This window comes from Heterodontus francisci, chromosome 35 (genome assembly GCF_036365525.1).
Source record: "Heterodontus francisci isolate sHetFra1 chromosome 35, sHetFra1.hap1, whole genome shotgun sequence".
NCBI lineage: Eukaryota > Metazoa > Chordata > Chondrichthyes > Heterodontiformes > Heterodontidae > Heterodontus > Heterodontus francisci.
Genome location: NC_090405.1, coordinates 25,377,326 through 25,396,591, shown reverse-complemented (window position 1 = coordinate 25,396,591; position 19,266 = coordinate 25,377,326). Strand labels below are relative to the sequence as shown.

Genomic DNA, 19,266 nt, shown 5'->3' with positions numbered 1-19,266 from the left:
GAGGTAAGAGTCCTGAATCAAAGCGAGACTTGCTCATTTCAAACACTCCCTGTACTCTCTGCTCATGAAGCCTTAAAAAAGGGAAAAACAGAATGGCACTCAAACTCACAACCCTGCCATTAAAAGTCTCATATTTGACTGACAGAACTGTCACTTCTACTCGGTCTCTTATTGGATGGATGCAACTCCAACGCAGGGATGGCATTCAAATCCTCCCATGGGTCCACATGTCAGACTGAGTTCCATGTTGTAGACTCAAGCAAAGGAAATCTGCTCACTTCCAAAACTATCAGCGAATTGAAGCTGATTACAATCAACATCATCGGAGGTCAGAACTACCTGGTGAAAGGAGACACCCTGAAGAAGGATCCACGATTATTCAAAGGCATCGACAAAGTGAAAAACAAGAAAATCGATGAGTCAATGCAAGCCAAACAACAGAAACACTGAAGAATTCCAGTCCAGAACCCAGTCCTGTTGTTTTTGGAGTCAGGTCACAATTGCAGCAACAACTTTATATTCCCACTTGGCTATCTGTACATTTAGTTAATTACAATTTTGTCGACAAGCTCTTTGAATCCAGTTGTCTGGTCCTCAAGCCAGCTCCGTATGGAAGTCAATTCCACCTTCTGCAAGCCTGAAACCAATAGATAACCTTAATCTAAAAATGCCAGCAGACCAGGGCTCGTCCGGGACTTGAACCCGGGATCTCTCGCATGTTAATTAACCATACTCCCTAAGCGAGAATCATACCCCTAGACCAACGAGCCACTGACAGGTCAGGCTTTATTAGCTGCTGTGGAATTTCACTGGAACCCCCCAGCCAATCATCCATTTTTTTTCAGATCAAAGCAACATCCTGCAAATGCTGAAATAAAAACAGAAAGTGCTGGAAATGTTCAGCAGCTCCGGCAGCATCTGTGCTGTGAGAAACACAGTTAACATTTCTGGGCACTCACCTTTTGTTTCAGCCATCCTTTCAGACTGCTTCTGTCCATCCAATCTCACTTTCTATTCTATCCACATTCTAACCATTCACTACGTTACTACATTTTTCATGAATTCCTCATTTCTTTTATTAATGACAATTTTGTATTTCTGGCCTTTGCTTCAGACACCACCACAAGTGGAATCATGTCTCCATCTACCCAATCAAACCACTTCGCTGCATCCTCACATTGCAATGTTTCTTTCACCCTGACAGACTGTGGAGTTTCTGCTGCTTAATTGCAGTTCTTGCTTCCCGCCAGTAGATGTCACCTCACTCCAATACAGGGAAGTTTACAAATCTGAGAGAGACACAACAGGAAATAATTGTTCACATTATAGTGAATGTGTGGGATTTAGAAATACTAGGAGTGGAGACGAGTTATTATTGCACTCTGCTATTACATCTTTTATAATGGACTCCAGCATTTTCCCCACGACTGATGTCAGGCTAACCGGTATATAATTCGCTGTTTTCTTTCTGCCTCTTTTTTTAAATAGTGGAGTTACATTAACTACCGTCCAATCCATTGGAACTGTTCCAGAGTCTATAGAATTTTGAAAAAAGACCAGAAATGCATCTGCTATTTCAAGGGCCACTTCCTTAAGTACTCTGGGATGTAGATTATCAGGCCCTGGGGATTTATCGGCCTTCAATCCCATCAATTTCCCAAACATTCCCAACTAATACTGATTTCATACAGTTCCTCCTTCTCACTAGACCCTATGTTCCCCAACATTTCTGGGAGATAATGTGTATCCTCCTTTGTGAAGACAGATCCAAAGTATGTATTTAATTGGTCTGTCATTTCTTGGTTCCCCATTATAAATTCCCCCGTTTCTGACTGGAAGGGACCCACATTTGTCTTCACTAATCTTTTTCTCTTCACATATCTATAGAAGCTTTTACAGTCAATTTTGATGTTCTCTGCAAGCTTATTTCCACTTGTTAATCAATCCCTTTGTCCTCCTCTGCTAAATTCCAAACTGCTCACAATCTTCAGGTTTGCTGCTTGTTCTGGCCATTTTATATTTCTCCTCCTTGGATCTAATACTTCCCTTAATTTCTTTTGTAAGCCACAGTTGAGCCACTATTCCTGTTTTACTTTTGCACAGACAGGAATGAACAATTGTTGGAATTCATCCATGCGCTCTTTAAATTCTAGCCATTGCCTATCCACTGTCAACCCTTTAAGTAACGTTCCCCAATCTAACATAGCCAACTCCCGCCTCATACCTTCATAGTTTCCTTTGTTTAGATTCAAGACCCGAGTCTCGGAATCAACTCTCTCACTCTCCATCTTAATGAAGAAGTTTATCATATTATGGGCGCACTTCCCCAAGGGACCCCACACAACAAGATTGTTAACTAATCCTTTCTCATTACACAATACCCAGTCCAGGATGGCCTGTTCTCTAGAGGTGTTATACACCTCTATCAATTCTCCACTCAATCTCCTTTGATATAGGCAGAATAATCCTAGCTTTTCCAACCTAACCTTGTAACTAAAATCCCCCATCCCTGGATCCATTCTGGTAAATCGCCTCTGCGTCCTCTCAAGGACCCTCACATTCTTTCTAAAGTCTGCTGAGCAGAACTGAAAGCAACACTCCAATTGGGGCCTAACCAGAGTTTTATAATGGTTCAGCATAACTTCCCTGCTTTTGTACTCAATGCCTCTATTTATAAAGCCCAAGATCCCATATGCTTTGCAAACCACTCTCGCAATATGTCTTGCCACCTTCAAAGATTGATGCACATGAACCCCAAGTCCCTCTATTCCAGCACACTCTTTAGAACTGTGCCATTAAGTATATATTGCCTCTCCCTATTCCTTATGCCAAAATACATCACCTCACACTTGTCATTATTAAATTCCATCTGCCACCTGTCTGCCCATTCTGCTAGCCTATCACTGTCCTGTTGCAGGCAGTTCATATCATCCTCACTGTTTGCCACTCCTCCAAGTTTGGTGTCATCGGCATATTTTGAGATTCTACTCTGTATTCCAAGATCCAAGTCACTTACCTTTAGCAAAAAAAGCAGTGGTTCTAGCACTGACCCTTGGGGAACACCACTGTCGACTATCCTCCAGTCTGACAAAGAACCATTTAATAAGACTCGCTGTTTTCTGTCCTTAAACCAATTTTCTATCCAATTGGACACTGACCCTCCTATACCACGAACCTCAATTTTGTTAACCGCCCTTTTATGTGGTACCTTGTCAAACGCTTCCTTAAAATCCATATAAACAACATCCACTGCATTCCCTTCATCAACCTGCTCTGTTAGTTCATCAGAAAATGCAGTTAGATTAGTCAAGCATGAACTCCCATTTATAAATCCATGCTCACTCTCCTTAATTAAGTCAAACCTCTCCAAGAGACTGTTGATTTTTTACCCTGATTATTCTTTCTAAAACCTGACCCACCGCTGCTGTTAATCTAACTAGCCTGTAGTTACGCAGACTGTCCTTACACCCTTTCTTGAATAAGGGTGTCGCATTTGCCACTGTTTAATCCTCTGGCACCTCCCCCGTATCCAGGGAAGATTGGAAGATTATAGCAAGCCCTTCCGTTATCTGCATCCGCATTTCCTTTCGCAACCTGGGATGTGAGCCATCCGGACCAGGTGATTTATCTTCCCTGAGGACAGCCAGCCTTTTTAGTACCTCCCTCTCCTAATTTGTACTCTCTCCATTGCCTCTACTCTCTTCACTTCGACTGATATTTTGTCAAATTCCACTTCCTTAGTAATCACTGATGCAAAGTACTCATTAAGTAGATTAACATTGCCCTGCACCTCTAAGCTTATATTATCCTTTTTGTCCCTAATAGGCCCGACTCAACCTCTTACTACCCACTTATCATTTACATGCTGCTCGAAGATTTTTGGGTTTCCTTTCATGTTGACAGCCAGTCTATTCTCATAGAAATAGAGAATAAGCAAATATAGAAGATGTAAGTATTTCCCATCCTTGATGAGGTGGAATTTTTTATGTTGTGGGTGGTAATGTCTTGGCCCACGAGTGTGGTGGAAGCAGAGACAATCAATGATTTGAAAAGGAAATTGGATGGATACTTGAAGTAAAGAAACTTGCAGGAGGAAAGGGATCGAGCTGGTGAGTGGAACTGACTAGATTGCTCCGGGGAGAGCCAGCATGGACGTGATAGGCCAAATGACCACCTTCTATGTTGTAAATGATTCTGTGTTGTTTCTCAAATTCAATCCACTGGTGCTTGGTAAATAATCTCAAAGTAAATTGTGCAACTGGAAAATCAGAACCAAGGCAAGGGACACATAAGGAAGCGAAATTGCTGAAACCCGGGATTAAACCAGGGACCTTTAGATCTTCAGTCTAACGCTCTCCCAACTGAGCTATTTCAGCCCGACATTAACAGTGGCTTGGTGTCCTTGTTTTGGAAGAAAATACATACATTCAAGTTTTCCAAAAAATTAAAGAACACAACATGTGAGTAATATTCCCCATTGCTTTCTCAGTACTGATGGATTGTGAAGCGGGAGACAGCCAGAAGTGCCACTGAGCCGCACAGACCCCGAGCTGAGAATGAAATGAGATCAAATTCAATCTTTCATAGTGAGATGCTGCTGAGAGGTAAGAGTCCTGAATCAAAGCGAGACTTGCTCATTTCAAACACTCCCTGTACTCTCTGCTCATGAAGCCTTAAAAAAGGGAAAAACAGAATGGCACTCAAACTCACAACCCTGCCATTAAAAGTCTCATATTCGACTGACAGAACTGTCACTTCTACTCGGTCTCTTATTGGATGGATGCAACTCCAACGCAGGGATGGCATTCAAATCCTCCCATGGGTCCACATGTCAGACTGAGTTCAAAGTTGTAGACTCAAGCAAAGGAAATCTGCTCACTTCCAAAACTATCAGCGAATTGAAGCTGATTACAATCAACATCATCGGAGGTCAGAACTACCTGGTGAAAGGAGACACCCTGAAGAAGGATCCACAATTATTCAAAGGCATCGACAAAGTGAAAAACAAGAAAATCGATGAGTCAATGCAAGCCAAACAACAGAAACACTGAAGAATTCCAGTCCAGAACCCAGTCCTGTTGTTTTTGGAGTCAGGTCACAATTACAGCAACAACTTTATATTCCCACTTGGCTATCTGTACATTTAGTTAATTACAATTTTGTCGACAAGCTCTTTGAATCCAGTTGTCTGGTCCTCAAGCCAGCTCCGTATGGAAGTCAATTCCACCTTCTGCAAGGCTGAAACCAATAGATAACCTTAATCTAAAAATGCCAGCAGACCAGGGCTCGTCCGGGACTTGAACCCGGGATCTCTCGCATGTTAATTAACCATACTCCCTAAGCGAGAATCATACCCCTAGACCAACGAGCCACTGACAGGTCAGGCTTTATTAGCTGCTGTGGAATTTCACTGGAACCCCCCAGCCAATCATCCATTTTTTTTCAGATCAAAGCAACATCCTGCAAATGCTGAAATAAAAACAGAAAGTGCTGGAAATGTTCAGCAGCTCTGGCAGCATCTGTGCTGTGAGAAACACAGTTAACGTTTCTGGGCACTCACCTTTTGTTTCAGCCATCCTTTCAGACTGCTTCTGTCCATCCAATCTCACTTTCTATTCTATCCACATTCTAACCATTCACTACGTTACTACATTTTTCATGAATTCCTCATTTCTTTTATTAATGACAATTTTGTATTTCTGGCCTTTGCTTCAGACACCACCACAAGTGGAATCATGTCTCCATCTACCCAATCAAACCACTTCGCTGCATCCTCACATTGCAATGTTTCTTTAACCCTGACAGACTGTGGAGTTTCTGCTGCTTAATTGCAGTTCTTGCTTCCCGCCAGTAGATGTCACCTCACTCCAATACAGTGAAGTTTACAAATCTGAGAGAGACACAACAGGAAATAATTGTTCACATTCTAGTGAATGTGTGGGATTTAGAAATACTCGGAGTGGAGACGAGTTATTATTGCACTCTGCTATTACATCTTTTATAATGGACTCCAGCATTTTCCCCACGACTGATGTCAGGCTAACCGGTATATAATTCGCTGTTTTCTTTCTGCCTCTTTTTTTAAATAGTGGAGTTACATTAACTACCGTCCAATCCATTGGAACTGTTCCAGAGTCTATAGAATTTTGAAAAAAGACCAGAAATGCATCTGCTATTTCAAGGGCCACTTCCTTAAGTACTCTGGGATGTAGATTATCAGGCCCTGGGGATTTATCGGCCTTCAATCCCATCAATTTCCCAAACATTCCCTACTAATACTGATTTCATACAGTTCCTCCTTCTCACTAGACCCTATGTTCCCCAACATTTCTGGGAGATAATGTGTATCCTCCTTTGTGAAGACAGATCCAAAGTATGTATTTAATTGGTCTGTCATTTCTTTGTTCCCCATTATAAATTCCCCCGTTTCTGACTGGAAGGGACCCACATTTGTCTTCACTACTCTTTTTCTCTTCACATATCTATAGAAGCTTTTACAGTCAATTTTGATGTTCTCTGCAAGCTTATTTCCACTTGTTAATCAATCCCTTTGTCCTCCTCTGCTAAATTCCAAACTGCTCACAATCTTCAGGTTTGCTGCTTGTTCTGGCCATTTTATATTTCTCCTCCTTGGATCTAATACTTCCCTTAATTTCTTTTGTAAGCCACAGTTGAGCCACTATTCCTGTTTTACTTTTGCACAGACAGGAATGAACAATTGTTGTAATTCATCCATGCGCTCTTTAAATTCTAGCCATTGCCTATCCACTGTCAACCCTTTAAGTAACGTTCCCCAATCTAACATAGCCAACTCCCGCCTCATACCTTCATAGTTTCCTTTGTTTAGATTCAAGACCCGAGTCTCGGAATCAACTCTCTCACTCTCCATCTTAATGAAGAAGTTTATCATATTATGGGCGCACTTCCCCAAGGGACCCCACACAACAAGATTGTTAACTAATCCTTTCTCATTACACAATACCCAGTCCAGGATGGCCTGTTCTCTAGAGGTGTTATACACCTCTATCAATTCTCCACTCAATCTCCTTTGATATAGGCAGAATAATCCTAGCTTTTCCAACCTAACCTTGTAACTAAAATCCCCCATCCCTGGATCCATTCTGGTAAATCGCCTCTGCGTCCTCTCAAGGACCCTCACATTCTTTCTAAAGTCTGCTGAGCAGAACTGAAAGCAACACTCCAATTGGGGCCTAACCAGAGTTTTATAATGGTTCAGCATAACTTCCCTGCTTTTGTACTCAATGCCTCTATTTATAAAGCCCAAGATCCCATATGCTTTGCGAACCACTCTCACAATATGTCTTCCCACCTTCAAAGATTGATGCACATGAACCCCAAGTCCCTCTATTCCAGTACACTCTTTAGAACTGTGCCATTAAGTATATATTGCCTCTCCCTATTCCTTATGCCAAAATACATCACCTCACACTTGTCACTATTAAATTCCATCTGCCACCTGTCTGCCCATTCTGCTAGCCTATCACTGTCCTGTTGCAGGCAGTTCATATCATCCTCACTGTTTGCCGCTCCTCCAGGTTTGGTGTCATCGGCATATTTTGAGATTCTACTCTGTATTCCAAGATCCAAGTCACTTACCTTTAGCAAAAAAAGCAGTGGTTCTAGCACTGACCCTTGGGGAACACCACTGTCGACTATCCTCCAGTCTGACAAAGAACCATTTAATAAGACTCGCTGTTTTCTGTCCTTAAACCAATTTTCTATCCAATTGGACACTGACCCTCCTATACCACGAACCTCAATTTTGTTAACCGCCCTTTTATGTGGTACCTTGTCAAACGCTTCCTTAAAATCCATATAAACAACATCCACTGCATTCCCTTCATCAACCTGCTCTGTTAGTTCATCAGAAAATGCAGTTAGATTAGTCAAGCATGAACTCCCATTTATAAATCCATGCTCACTCTCCTTAATTAAGTCAAACCTCTCCAAGAGACTGTTGATTTTTTACCCTGATTATTCTTTCTAAAACCTTACCCACCGCTGCTGTTAATCTAACTAGCCTGTAGTTACCCGGACTGTCCTTACACCCTTTCTTGAATAAGGGTGTCGCATTTGCCACTGTTTAATCCTCTGGCACCTCCCCCGTATCCAGGGAAGATTGGAAGATTATAGCAAGCCCTTCCGTTATCTGCATCCGCATTTCCTTTCGCAACCTGGGATGTGAGCCATCCGGACCAGGTGATTTATCTTCCCTGAGCACAGCCAGCCTTTTTAGTACCTCCCTCTCCTAATTTGTACTCTCTCCATTGTCTCTACTCTCTTCACTTCGACTGATATTTTGTCAAATTCCACTTCCTTAGTGATCACTGATGCAAAGTACTCATTAAGTAGATTAACATTGCCCTGCAACTCTAAGCTTATATTATCCTTTTTGTCCCTAATAGGCCCGACTCAACCTCTTACTACCCACTTATCATTTACATGCTGCTCGAAGATTTTTGGGTTTCCTTTCATGTTGACTGCCAGTCTATTCTCATAGAAATAGAGAATAAGCAAATATAGAAGATATAAGTATTTCCCATCCTTGATGAGGTGGAAATTTTTTATGTTGTGGGTGGTAATGACTTGGCCCATGTGTGTGGTGGAAGCAGAGACAATCAATGATTTGAAAAGGAAATTGGATGGATACTTGAAGGAAAGAAACTTGCAGGAGGAAAGGGATCGAGCTGGTGAGTGGAACTGACTAGATTGCTCCGGGGAGAGCCAGCATGGACGTGATAGGCCAAACGACCACCTTCTATGCTGTAAATGACTCTGTGTTGTTTCTCAAATTCAATCCACTGGTGCTTGGTAAATAATTTCAAAGGAAATTGTGCAACTGGAAAATCAGAACCAAGGCAAGGGACACATAAGGAAGCGAAATTGCTGAAACCCAGGATTGAACCAGGGACATTTAGATCTTCAGTCTAATGCTCTCCCAACTGAGCTATTTCAGCTCTACATTAACAGTGTTTTGGTGTCCGTGTTTTGGAAGAAAATACATACATTCAAGTTTTCCAAAAAATTAAAGAACACAACATGAGAGTAATATTCCCCATTGCTTTCTCAGTACTGATGGATTGTGAAGCGGGAGACAGCCAGAAGTGCCACTGAGCCGCACAGACCCCGAGCTGAGAATGAAATGAGATCAAATTCAATCTTTCATAGAGAGATGCTGCGGAGAGGTAAGAGTCCTGAATCAAAGCGAGACTTGCTCATTTCAAACACTCCCTGCACTCTGCTCATGAAGCCTTAAAAAAGGGAAAAACAAAATGGCACTCAAACTCACAAAAATAAAAGCAAAATACTGCGGATGCTGGAAATCTGAAACAAAAACAAGAAATACTGCAACCACTCAGCAGGTCTGGCAGCATCTGTGGAAAGAGAAGCAGAGTTAATGTTTCGGGTCAGTGACCCTTCTTCGGAACTGACAAATATTAGAAAAGTCACAGATTATAAGCAAGTGAGGTGGGGGTGGGGCAAGAGATAACAAAGGAGAAGGTGCAGATTGGACCAGGCCACATAGCTGACCAAAAGGTCACGGAGCAAAGGCAAACAATATGTTGATGGTGTGTTGAAAGACAAAGCATTAGTACAGATTAGGTGTGAATACACTGAATGTTGAACAGCAGCAAGTGCAAACCTGAAAAAAAACCTGAAAAAAAACAGTGGGTAAGCAAACTGAACAAACTAAGATGAAATGAAATAAATGCAAAAAAAGATTGTAAAAAATGTAAAAAAGAATGTAAAAAAAAAGGAAGAAAAAATAACTAAAAATGAAAGTAAAATGGGGGGCTGTCATGCTCTGAAATTATTGAACTCAATGTTCAGTCCGGCAGGCTGTAGTGTGCCTAATCGGTAGATGAGATGCTGTTCCTCGAGCTTGCGTTGATGTTCACTGGAACACTGCAGCAATCCCAGGACAGAGATGTGAGCATGAGAGCAGGGGGGAGTGTTGAAATGGCAAGCAACCGGAAGCTCAGGGTCCTGCTTGCGGACTGAGCGGAGATGTTCCGCAAAGCGGTCACCCAGTCTGCGCTTGGTCTCCCCAATGTAGAGGAGACCACACTGTGAGCAGCGAATACAGTATACTACATTGAAAGAAGTACAAGTAAATCGCTGCTTCACCTGAAAGGAGTGTTTTGGGCCTGGGATAGTGAGGAGAGAGGAGGTAAATGGGCAGGTATTACACCTCCTGCGATTGCAGGGGAAGGTGCCCTGAGACGGGGACGAGGTGGTGGGGGTAATGGAGGAGTGGACCAGGGTGTCGCGGATGGAACGATCCCTTCGGAATGCTGACAGGGGAAGGGAGGGGAAGATGCGACTGGTAGTGGCATCACGCTGGAGGTGGCGAAAATGGCGGAGGATGATCCTTTGGATATGGAGGCTGGTGGGATGAAAAGTGAGGACAAGGGGAACCCTGTCACGGTTCTGGGAGGGAGGGGAAGGGGTGAGGGTAGAGGTGCGGGGAATGGGTCGGACACGGTTGAGGGCCCTGTCAACAACAGTGGGGGGAAATCCTCGGTTGAGGAAAAAGGAGGTCATATCAGAAGCACCGTCATGGAAGGTAGCATCATCAGAGCAGATGCGTCGGAGACGTAGAATCTGGGAGAATGGAATGGAGTCCTTACAGGAGGTAGGGTGTGAAGAAGTGTAGTCGAGGTAGCTGTGGGAGTCGGTGGGCTTATAATGGATATTGGTAGACAACCTATTCCCAGAGATGGAGACAGTGAAGTCGAGGAAGGGAAGGGAAGTGTCAGAGATGGACCATGTGAAGGTGAGAGAAGGGTGGAAATTGGAAGCAAAGTTGATAAAGTTTTCTGGTTCGGGGCGGGAGCAGGAAACGGCACCGATACAGTCATCAATGTACCGGAAAAAGAGTTGGGGGAGGGGGCCTGAGTAGGACTGGAACAAAGAATGCTCGACATATCCCACAAAAAGACAGGCATAACTAGGACCCATGCGGGTACCCATAGCGACACCTTTTACTTGAAGGAAGTGCGTGGAGTTGAAGGAGAAGTTGTTCAATGTGAGAACAAGTTCAGCCAGGCGGAGGAGGGTGGTGGTGGATGGGGACTGGTTGGGCTTCTGTTCCAGGAAGAAGCGGGGAGCCCTCAAACCATCCTGGTGGGGGATGGAGGTGTAGAGCGATTGGACGTCCATAGTGAAGAGGAGGCGGTTGGGACCAGGAAAGTGGAAATTGTCAAAATGACGTAGGGCGTCAGAAGAGTCACGGATTTTGGGAAGGAGGTAGAAGCGGGCTGTCCGGGGTTGTGGGACTATGAGGTTGGAAGCTGTAGAGGGAAGATCTCCAGAGGAGATGAGGTCAGTGACAGTCCTTTGGACGGTGGCTTGATGTTCGGTGGTGGGGTCATGGTCCAGAGGGAGGTAGGAAGAGGTGTCTGTGAGTTGGCGTTGAGCTTCTGCAAGGTAGAGGTCGGTACGCCATACCACAACAGCACCACCCTTGTCTGCAGGTTTGATGACCATGTCGGGGTTAGACCTGAGAGAACGGAGTGCCTCAAGTTCAGAGGGGGACAATGTTCTCACATTGAACAACTTCTCCTTCAACTCCACGCACTTCCTTCAAGTAAAAGGTGTCGCTATGGGTACCCGCATGGGTCCTAGTTATGCCTGTCTTTTTGTGGGATATGTCGAGCATTCTTTGTTCCAGTCCTACTCAGGCCCCCTCCCCCAACTCTTTTTCCGGTACATTGATGACTGTATCGGTGCCGTTTCCTGCTCCCGCCCCGAACTAGAAAACTTTATCAACTTTGCTTCCAATTTCCACCCTTCTCTCACCTTCACATGGTTCATCACTGACACTTCCCTTCCCTTCCTCGACTTCTCTGTCTCCATCTCTGGGAATAGGTTGTCTACCAATATCCATTATAAGCCCACCGACTCCCACAGCTACCTCGACTACACTTCTTCACACCCTACCTCCTGTAAGGACTCCATTCCATTCTCCCAGTTTCTCCGTCTCCGACGCATCTGCTCTGATGATGCTACCTTCCATGACGGTGCTTCTGATATGACCTCCTTTTTCCTCAACCGAGGCTTTCCCCCCACTGTGGTTGCCAGGGCCCTCAACCGTGTCCGACCCATTCCCCGCGCCTCTACCCTCAACCCTTCCCCTCCCTCCCAGAACCGTGACAGGGTTCCCCTTGTCCTCACTTTTCATCCCACCAGCCTCCATATCCAAAGGATCATCCTCCGCCATTTTCGCCACCTCCAGCGTGATGCCACTACCAGTCGCATCTTCCCCTCCCTTCCCCTGTCAGCATTCCGAAGGGATCGTTCCCTCCGCGACACCCTGGTCCACTCCTCCATTACCCCCACCACCTCGTCCCCGTCCCAGGGCACCTTCCCCTGCAATCGCAGGAGGTGTAATACCTGCCCATTTACCTCCTCTCTCCTCACTATCCCAGGCCCCAAACACTCCTTTCAGGTGAAGCAGCGATTTACTTGTACTTCTTTCAATGTAGTAAACTGTATTCGCTGCTCACAGTGTGGTCTCCTCTACATTGGGGAGACCAAGCGCAGACTGGGTGACCGCTTTGCGGAACATCTCCGCTCAGTCCGCAAGCAGGACCCTGAGCTTCCGGTTGCTTGCCATTTCAACACTCCCCCCTGCTCTCATGCTCACATCTCTGTCCTGGGATTGCTGCAGTGTTCCAGTGAACATCAACGCAAGCTCGAGGAACAGCATCTCATCTACCGATTAGGCACACTACAGCCTACCGGACTGAACATTGAGTTCAATAATTTCAGAGCATGACAGCCCCCCATTTTACTTTCATTTTTAGTTATTTTTTCTTCCTTTTTTTTTACATTCTTTTTTACATTTTTTACAATCTTTTTTTGCATTTATTTCATTTCATCTTAATTTGTTCAGTTTGCTGACCCACTGTTTTTTTTCAGGTTTGCACTTGCTGCTGTTCAATATTCAGTGTATTCACACCTAATCTGTACTAATGCTTTGTCTTTCAACACACCAATAACATATTGTTTGCCTTTGCTCCGTGACCTTTTGGTCAGCTATGTGGCCTGGTCCAATCTGCACCTTCTCCTTTGTTATCTCTTGCCCCACCCCCACCTCACTTGCTTATAATCTGTGACTTTTCTAATATTTGTCAGTTCCGAAGAAGGGTCACTGACCCGAAACGTTAACTCTGCTTCTCTTTCCACAGATGCTGCCAGACCTGCTGAGTGATTCCAGCATTTCTTGTATTTGACTCAAACTCACAACCCTGCCATTAAAAATCTCATATTCGACTGACAGAACTGTCACTTCTACTCGGTCTCTTATTGGATGGATGCAACTCCAACGCAGGGGTGGCATTCAAATCCTCCCATGGGTCCACATGTCAGACTGAGTTCCATGTTGTAGACTCAAGCAAAGGAAATCTGCTCAATTCCAAAACTATCAGCGAATTGAAGCTGATTACAATCAACATCATCAGAGGTCAGAACTACCTGGTGAAAGAAGACACTCTGAAGAAGGATCCACAATTATTCAAAGGCATCGACAAAGTGAAAAACAAGAAAATCGATGAGTCAATGCAAGCCAAACAACAGAAACACTGAAGAATTCCATTCCATTCCATTCCAGAACCCAGTCCTGTTGTTTTTGGAGTCAGGTCTCAATTACTGCGACAACTTTATATTCTCACTTGGCTATCTGTACATTTTGTAAATTTCAATTTTGTCGACAAGCTCTTTGAATCCAGTTCTCTGGTCCTGAAGCCAGCTCCGTAAGGCTGACACCAATCAGTAACATTAAACTAAAAATGCCAAGAGCTCATTGGTGATTTGAACCTGGGGTCGCTCACACTTTCATTAATCACACTCCTTAAACAAGAATCACACCCGTTGACCAAGGAGCCACTGACAGCAAGGTGTTGTATTAGCTCCTGTGGAATTTCACGGGCACCCACAGTGGATCATCCAACCCATAATCCTGAGATTAAAAGTGTCCTGTTCCACTGACTGAACTGTCACTTCTACTCTGTCTCTTATTGGACGGATGCAGTTGTAGGCTCCTCCCCAGGGTTGGCAGTTTTTTCTCTGTGAACCAGCTTCCTCTCAGTTCCCAAATTTATCAGTAAATCCACTGACAAAATCTCCAAAGTGTTATTTGTTCCTCTCACTCCTCGACAATAAAATTTCGATCTCTTTGCTCTTTTTACCTTCCAAACATTGATATCCATTTTGCTCAGCATTTATTTCTCTCTCCTTTTTATTTAGTTCATGCATTTTCTTAGAAACATTTCATTTCAATTATTTCTGGGGCAAGAAATGAACAGAAGAGATTTGCTGCAATGATACCAGGGGTGAAGGATTTCAGTTATGTGGAGAGATTGGAGAAGCTGAGGTTGTTCTTCTTGGAGCAGAGAACGTTCAGAAGAGATTTGTCCAAGGTGTTCAAAATCATGATGGTTCTCAACACTTTAAATCAGGAGAAACTGTTTCCTGTGGCAAAAGGGTCAGTAAGCAGAGGACACAGATATCAGGTGATTGGCAAAAGAACTAGAGGTGACATGAAGAACCATTTGTTACACAGTAATGTGTTGTGATCTGGAATGCACTGCCTGATTGGGAGATGAAAGCAGATTCAATCGTAACTTTCAAAAGGGATATGGATAGATGCTGGAAGGGAAAATGTACAGGATTACAGGAAAAAGCCACGCAGCAGGACTAATTGTAATTTGTCTCTACCAAAGAGACAACACTGGCATGATGGACCAAATGGTCTCTTTGTTCGTCATTCTGTGATTCCATAGACATCATGTTGCTAGAATTCCCTCTGACCTGGAAGAGAATCAAACCGATTCGAGGTATTGTAAACACCACCCATGCCATGTTGTTTATTCTCTGTTTTTCACGTTGGCTGCCCCTCGTTCTTTATGTGTTTCCAGCCTGGTCTGCTCCTCTGACCTTCATTCCTGACACTCTATCGACCGTGGCTGACTCATTGTTTGCAATGTTGTGTAATGGTGACTTCACCTTTAAGAAACTGTACCTTTAAGAGACCAAGCCACTGATGCAACAGATGACATCATCATACATATATAAGGAGACACCATGTTGAGAGACACATTCTACACATGGCTTGTAGAGAGCGCACACACACCAATGAGAAAAAGACCTGGGACCTGTGATCATGCAATGTAGATAAGAAAGACAATAAATACTGTTTGTATTGAATCTGAATATAAAGCCTGGGGTCATCATTTAATGTAGACGTAAGAACACAGCACAACACTATATTTTTCTGACATTGAGGATTAAAAAGAAGTAATCACACAGACAACCAGGGACATACAGAAGACTTACATTGACAATTCCAGATTTAAATAAATAACAATCATCATGTGTACACAACAACAGCCAGTCTTTCCAGCCTTTACAGAGATAGACAGCAACCCAGGGCCACACTGGAGGAAATGGCTCACAAGACTTGAACTCCTAATGATGGCACTCGCTATCAATACACCCCGAAGAAAGAGAGCGTTACTCCTACACTCTGCTGGACCAAAAGTTGACAATACCTTCAATACACTCAGAGACACTGGAACCGATAATGATTATGATGTTGCGATGCATTTTCTAACAAGATATTTTCAAGCAAGGGCAAATCCTCACTCTGAAATTTATGTTTCAGGCAAGCAAAACAATATGGTGCGAGACTCTTGACCAGTACACGATGAGACTCAGAAGTCTGAGAAAGAGGCAAATAACGTGACGACGAGATTCCCCTGAGAAACACACAAAACACAAAGACACAGAGGAAACCCAGAGAAAGGTCAAGGAAGACCAAGACAGAAGTCACAATCACATTCAAACATCCAATCATTGCAGTGGTGAGGATCCTTATTACAAAGCTTGTCCTTCGAGAGGGAAGAAGTGTCAAGTCTGCAGAAAAATGGGACATTTCACTACAGTATGCTGATCGAAGCCTGCAGGAAACATTCATAGATTTAAATGCCAGAAGGAAGATTACATATTTGCAGCACGAGAGAAGATTTTTGTTGCTCGCGACCACAAGTCCCGACACATGCCCATGTGTGATGTGTTCAGAGGCAATTAGACAATATCTGCAGTAATTGACTCGGAGCAATGATCAACATAATGGATGCTCCGACATTCCACAAGTAACAGAGAAAACAGAAACTGTAATTGAACAAGCTGATATCTAAATTCTTCTCCCATGGATCAGATACTCCTCCACCAGTCCTAGGGATCATCCAAGTTACTTTTAAGTCCTCCCAGGGGTCCACATGTCAGACTCAGTTCCATGCTGTAGAATCAAGCAAAGAAAATGTGCTCAGTTCCAAAACTATCAGCAAGTTGAAGCTGATTACGATCAACATCACCAGAGGTCAGAACTACATTGTGAAAGAAGACAGTCTGAAGAAGGATCCACAATATATACAAAGACATCGGCAAAGTAAAAAAGAAACCTTTATTTTAGTTTGTTCAGTTTGTTTCTACTGTGCCTACCCACTGTTTTTTTCATGTTTGTGATTGTGGCTGTTTAGTTTTTCAGTCCATTAACACCCTATCTGCACTAATGCTTTGTCTTTCAGCACACCATTAACATATTGTTTGCCTTTTTCTGGTCAACTATTCTGTGGCCTTGTCCTATCTACACCTTCTCCTTTGTCATCTCTTGCCCCACCCCCGCTTTACTTGCTTATAATCTTTTACATGTCTAATATTTGCCAGTTCCGAAGAAGGGTCAGTGACCTGAAACGTTAACTCTGCTTCTCTCTCCACAGATGCTGCCAGACCTGCTGAGTCTTGTCAGCACTTTCAGTTTTTATTTCAGATTTCCAGCATCCGCAGTATTTTGCTTTTAAGAAATTCGATGAATCAGTTTCCTTATTTATTTCTGACAAATGATAGATTTGAGTTAGGTAAGGTACCAAGGGTTACAGAAACAAGCAGACAAATGGTGTTAATATACAGGTCAGCAAATATCGAATTGAATGGTGGAACAGACTCGAAAGGCTGAATGTCCTCGTCAAGTTCCTATGTTTCTCTTCATTGTCCAAACCCCAACAGTAAACGTCTTTGTTCTCTCCATAGACGTTGAATGAGCCATCGTGTGTTTCCAGTGTTTTGACTTGTTTAAAGGTCGGTTTTTGGGATGAGCCGATGGAATTTAAAACAGATATCCGGCTTCAAACTGCTATTAACCGAGGCCACGCCATTGTCGGATCATTTAATGACCACTCAAAATTCACCTGAGACCAGTGTTAGTGTGCAGCTATGAGAGGGGATTTCTGTACAGTCAGGGCAGGGAACAGCAGTGAGACCAGTGTTAATGTGCAGCTATGAGAGGGGATTTCTGTACAGTCAGAATAGGGAACAGCAGTGAGACCAGTGTTAATGTGCAGCTATGAGAGGGGATTTCTGTACAGTCAGGGCAGGGAACAGCAGTGAGACCAGTGTTAATGTGCAGCTATGAGAGGGGATTTCTGTACAGTCAGAATAGGGAACAGCAGTGAGACCAGTGTTAATGTGCAGCTATGAGAGGGGATTTCTGTACAGTCAGAGCAGGGAACAGCAGTGAGACCAGTGTTAATGTGCAGCTATGAGAGGGGATTTCTGTACAGTCAGGGCAGGGAACAGCAGTGAGACCAGTGTTAATGTGCAGCTATGAGAGGGGATTTCTGTACAGTCAGAATAGGGAACAGCAGTGAGACCAGTGTTAATGTGCAGCTATGAGAGGGGATTTCTGTACAGTCAGGGCAGGGAACAGCAGTGAGACCAGTGTTAATGTGCAGCTATGAGAGGGGATTTCTGTACAGTCAGAGCAGGGAACAGCAGTGAGACCAGTGTTAATGTGCAGCTATGAGAGGGGACTTCTGTACAGTCAGAGCAGGGAACAGCAGTGAGACCAGTGTTAATGTGCAGCTATGAGAGGGGATTTCTGTACAGTCAGAGCAGGGAACAGCAGTGAGACCAGTGTTAATGTGCAGCTATGAGAGGGGATTTCTGTGCAGTCAGAGCAGGGAACAGCAGTGAGACCAGCGTTAATGTGCAGCTATGAGAGGGGATTTCTGTACCGTCAGGGCAGGGAACAGCAGTGAGACCAGTGTTAATGTGCAGCTATGAGAGGGGATTTCTGTACAGTCAGAGCAGGGAACAGCAGTGAGACCAGTGTTAATGTGCAGCTATGAGAGGGGATTTCTGTACAGTCAGGGAATGGAACAGCAGTGAGACCAGTGTTAATGTGCAGCTATGAGAGGGGATTTCTGTACAGTCAGGGAATGAAACAGCAGTGAGACCAGTGTTAATGTGCAGCTATGAGAGGGGATTTCTGTACAGTCAGGGAATGGAACAGCAGTGAGACCAGTGTTAATGTGCAGCTATGAGAGGGGATTTCTGTACAGTCAGGGAATGAAACAGCAGTGAGACCAGTGTTAATGTGCAGCTATGAGAGGGGATTTCTGCACCATCAGGGCAGGGAAAAGCAGTGAGACCAGTGTTAATGTGCAGCTTTGAGAGGGGATTTCTGTACAGTCAGGGCGGGGAACAGCAGTGAGGGAGAGAAGCTGTCGGTATCTGGGCAGGGTCTGAGTTTATCGAATAGTATCAAGAAAGAGCAATTATATTGGGACTGGGTTGTGTTCTCTCTCACACACAGACAGTTACTCTCCCTCCCTCTGTCTTGCTCTCTCTCACAGACACATACCCAATTTTTTCTCTCTCTTGTGAACTCTGTCTCATACTCTTTCTCTCTGCCCATTTTCCAGTAGAAATAGAAAGCCTTCTACTATTTTGGAGAATCTGGAGTTGTTCTTCTTTGGGAAGAGAAGGTTGAGATGAGATTTGATAGAGGTGTTCAAAATCATGAAGGGTTTGGACAGAGTAGATAGGGAGAAACTATTCCCATTGGCAGAAGTGTCAAGAACCAGAGGGCACAGATTTAAGGTGAAAGGCCAAAGAACCAGAGGCAACATGAGGAAAAACTTTTTTATGCAGCGACTGGTTAGGATCTGGATTGCACTGCCTGACAGTGTGGTGGAGGCAGATTCAATCATGACTTTTGAAAGAGAATTTAATAATTATCTGAAGAAAAGAAAATGCAGGGTTACAGGCAAAGGCGGGGGAGTGTGACTAGCTGGCTTGTTCTTGCAGAGAGCTGGCATGGACACAAAGGGCTGAATGGCCTCCTTCTGTGCTGTAACCTGTCTATGATTCTATGACTCTAAGCCTAGAGATTACCAGTGC

At 43.9% G+C, this 19,266-nt stretch overlaps 4 non-coding genes across 4 annotated transcripts; all 4 read right to left on the bottom strand.

The window, feature by feature from the left end:
• Nucleotides 1-681: 681 nt before the first annotated feature.
• On the bottom strand, nucleotides 682-770 carry trnap-agg (transfer RNA proline (anticodon AGG)). Its single transcript is given in 2 exon segments — nucleotides 682-717; nucleotides 735-770. It is a non-coding gene; the product is annotated as a tRNA-Pro (tRNA).
• A 3,533-nt stretch (nucleotides 771-4,303) lies between these two features.
• On the bottom strand, nucleotides 4,304-4,376 carry trnaf-gaa (transfer RNA phenylalanine (anticodon GAA)). The gene has a single exon. It is a non-coding gene; the product is annotated as a tRNA-Phe (tRNA).
• A 906-nt stretch (nucleotides 4,377-5,282) lies between these two features.
• trnap-agg (transfer RNA proline (anticodon AGG)) lies at nucleotides 5,283-5,371 on the bottom strand. The gene is given in 2 exon segments: nucleotides 5,283-5,318; nucleotides 5,336-5,371. It is a non-coding gene; the product is annotated as a tRNA-Pro (tRNA).
• Nucleotides 5,372-8,905: 3,534 nt separating this feature from the next.
• Nucleotides 8,906-8,978, bottom strand: trnaf-gaa (transfer RNA phenylalanine (anticodon GAA)). Its single transcript has one exon. It is a non-coding gene; the product is annotated as a tRNA-Phe (tRNA).
• Nucleotides 8,979-19,266: the final 10,288 nt, after the last annotated feature.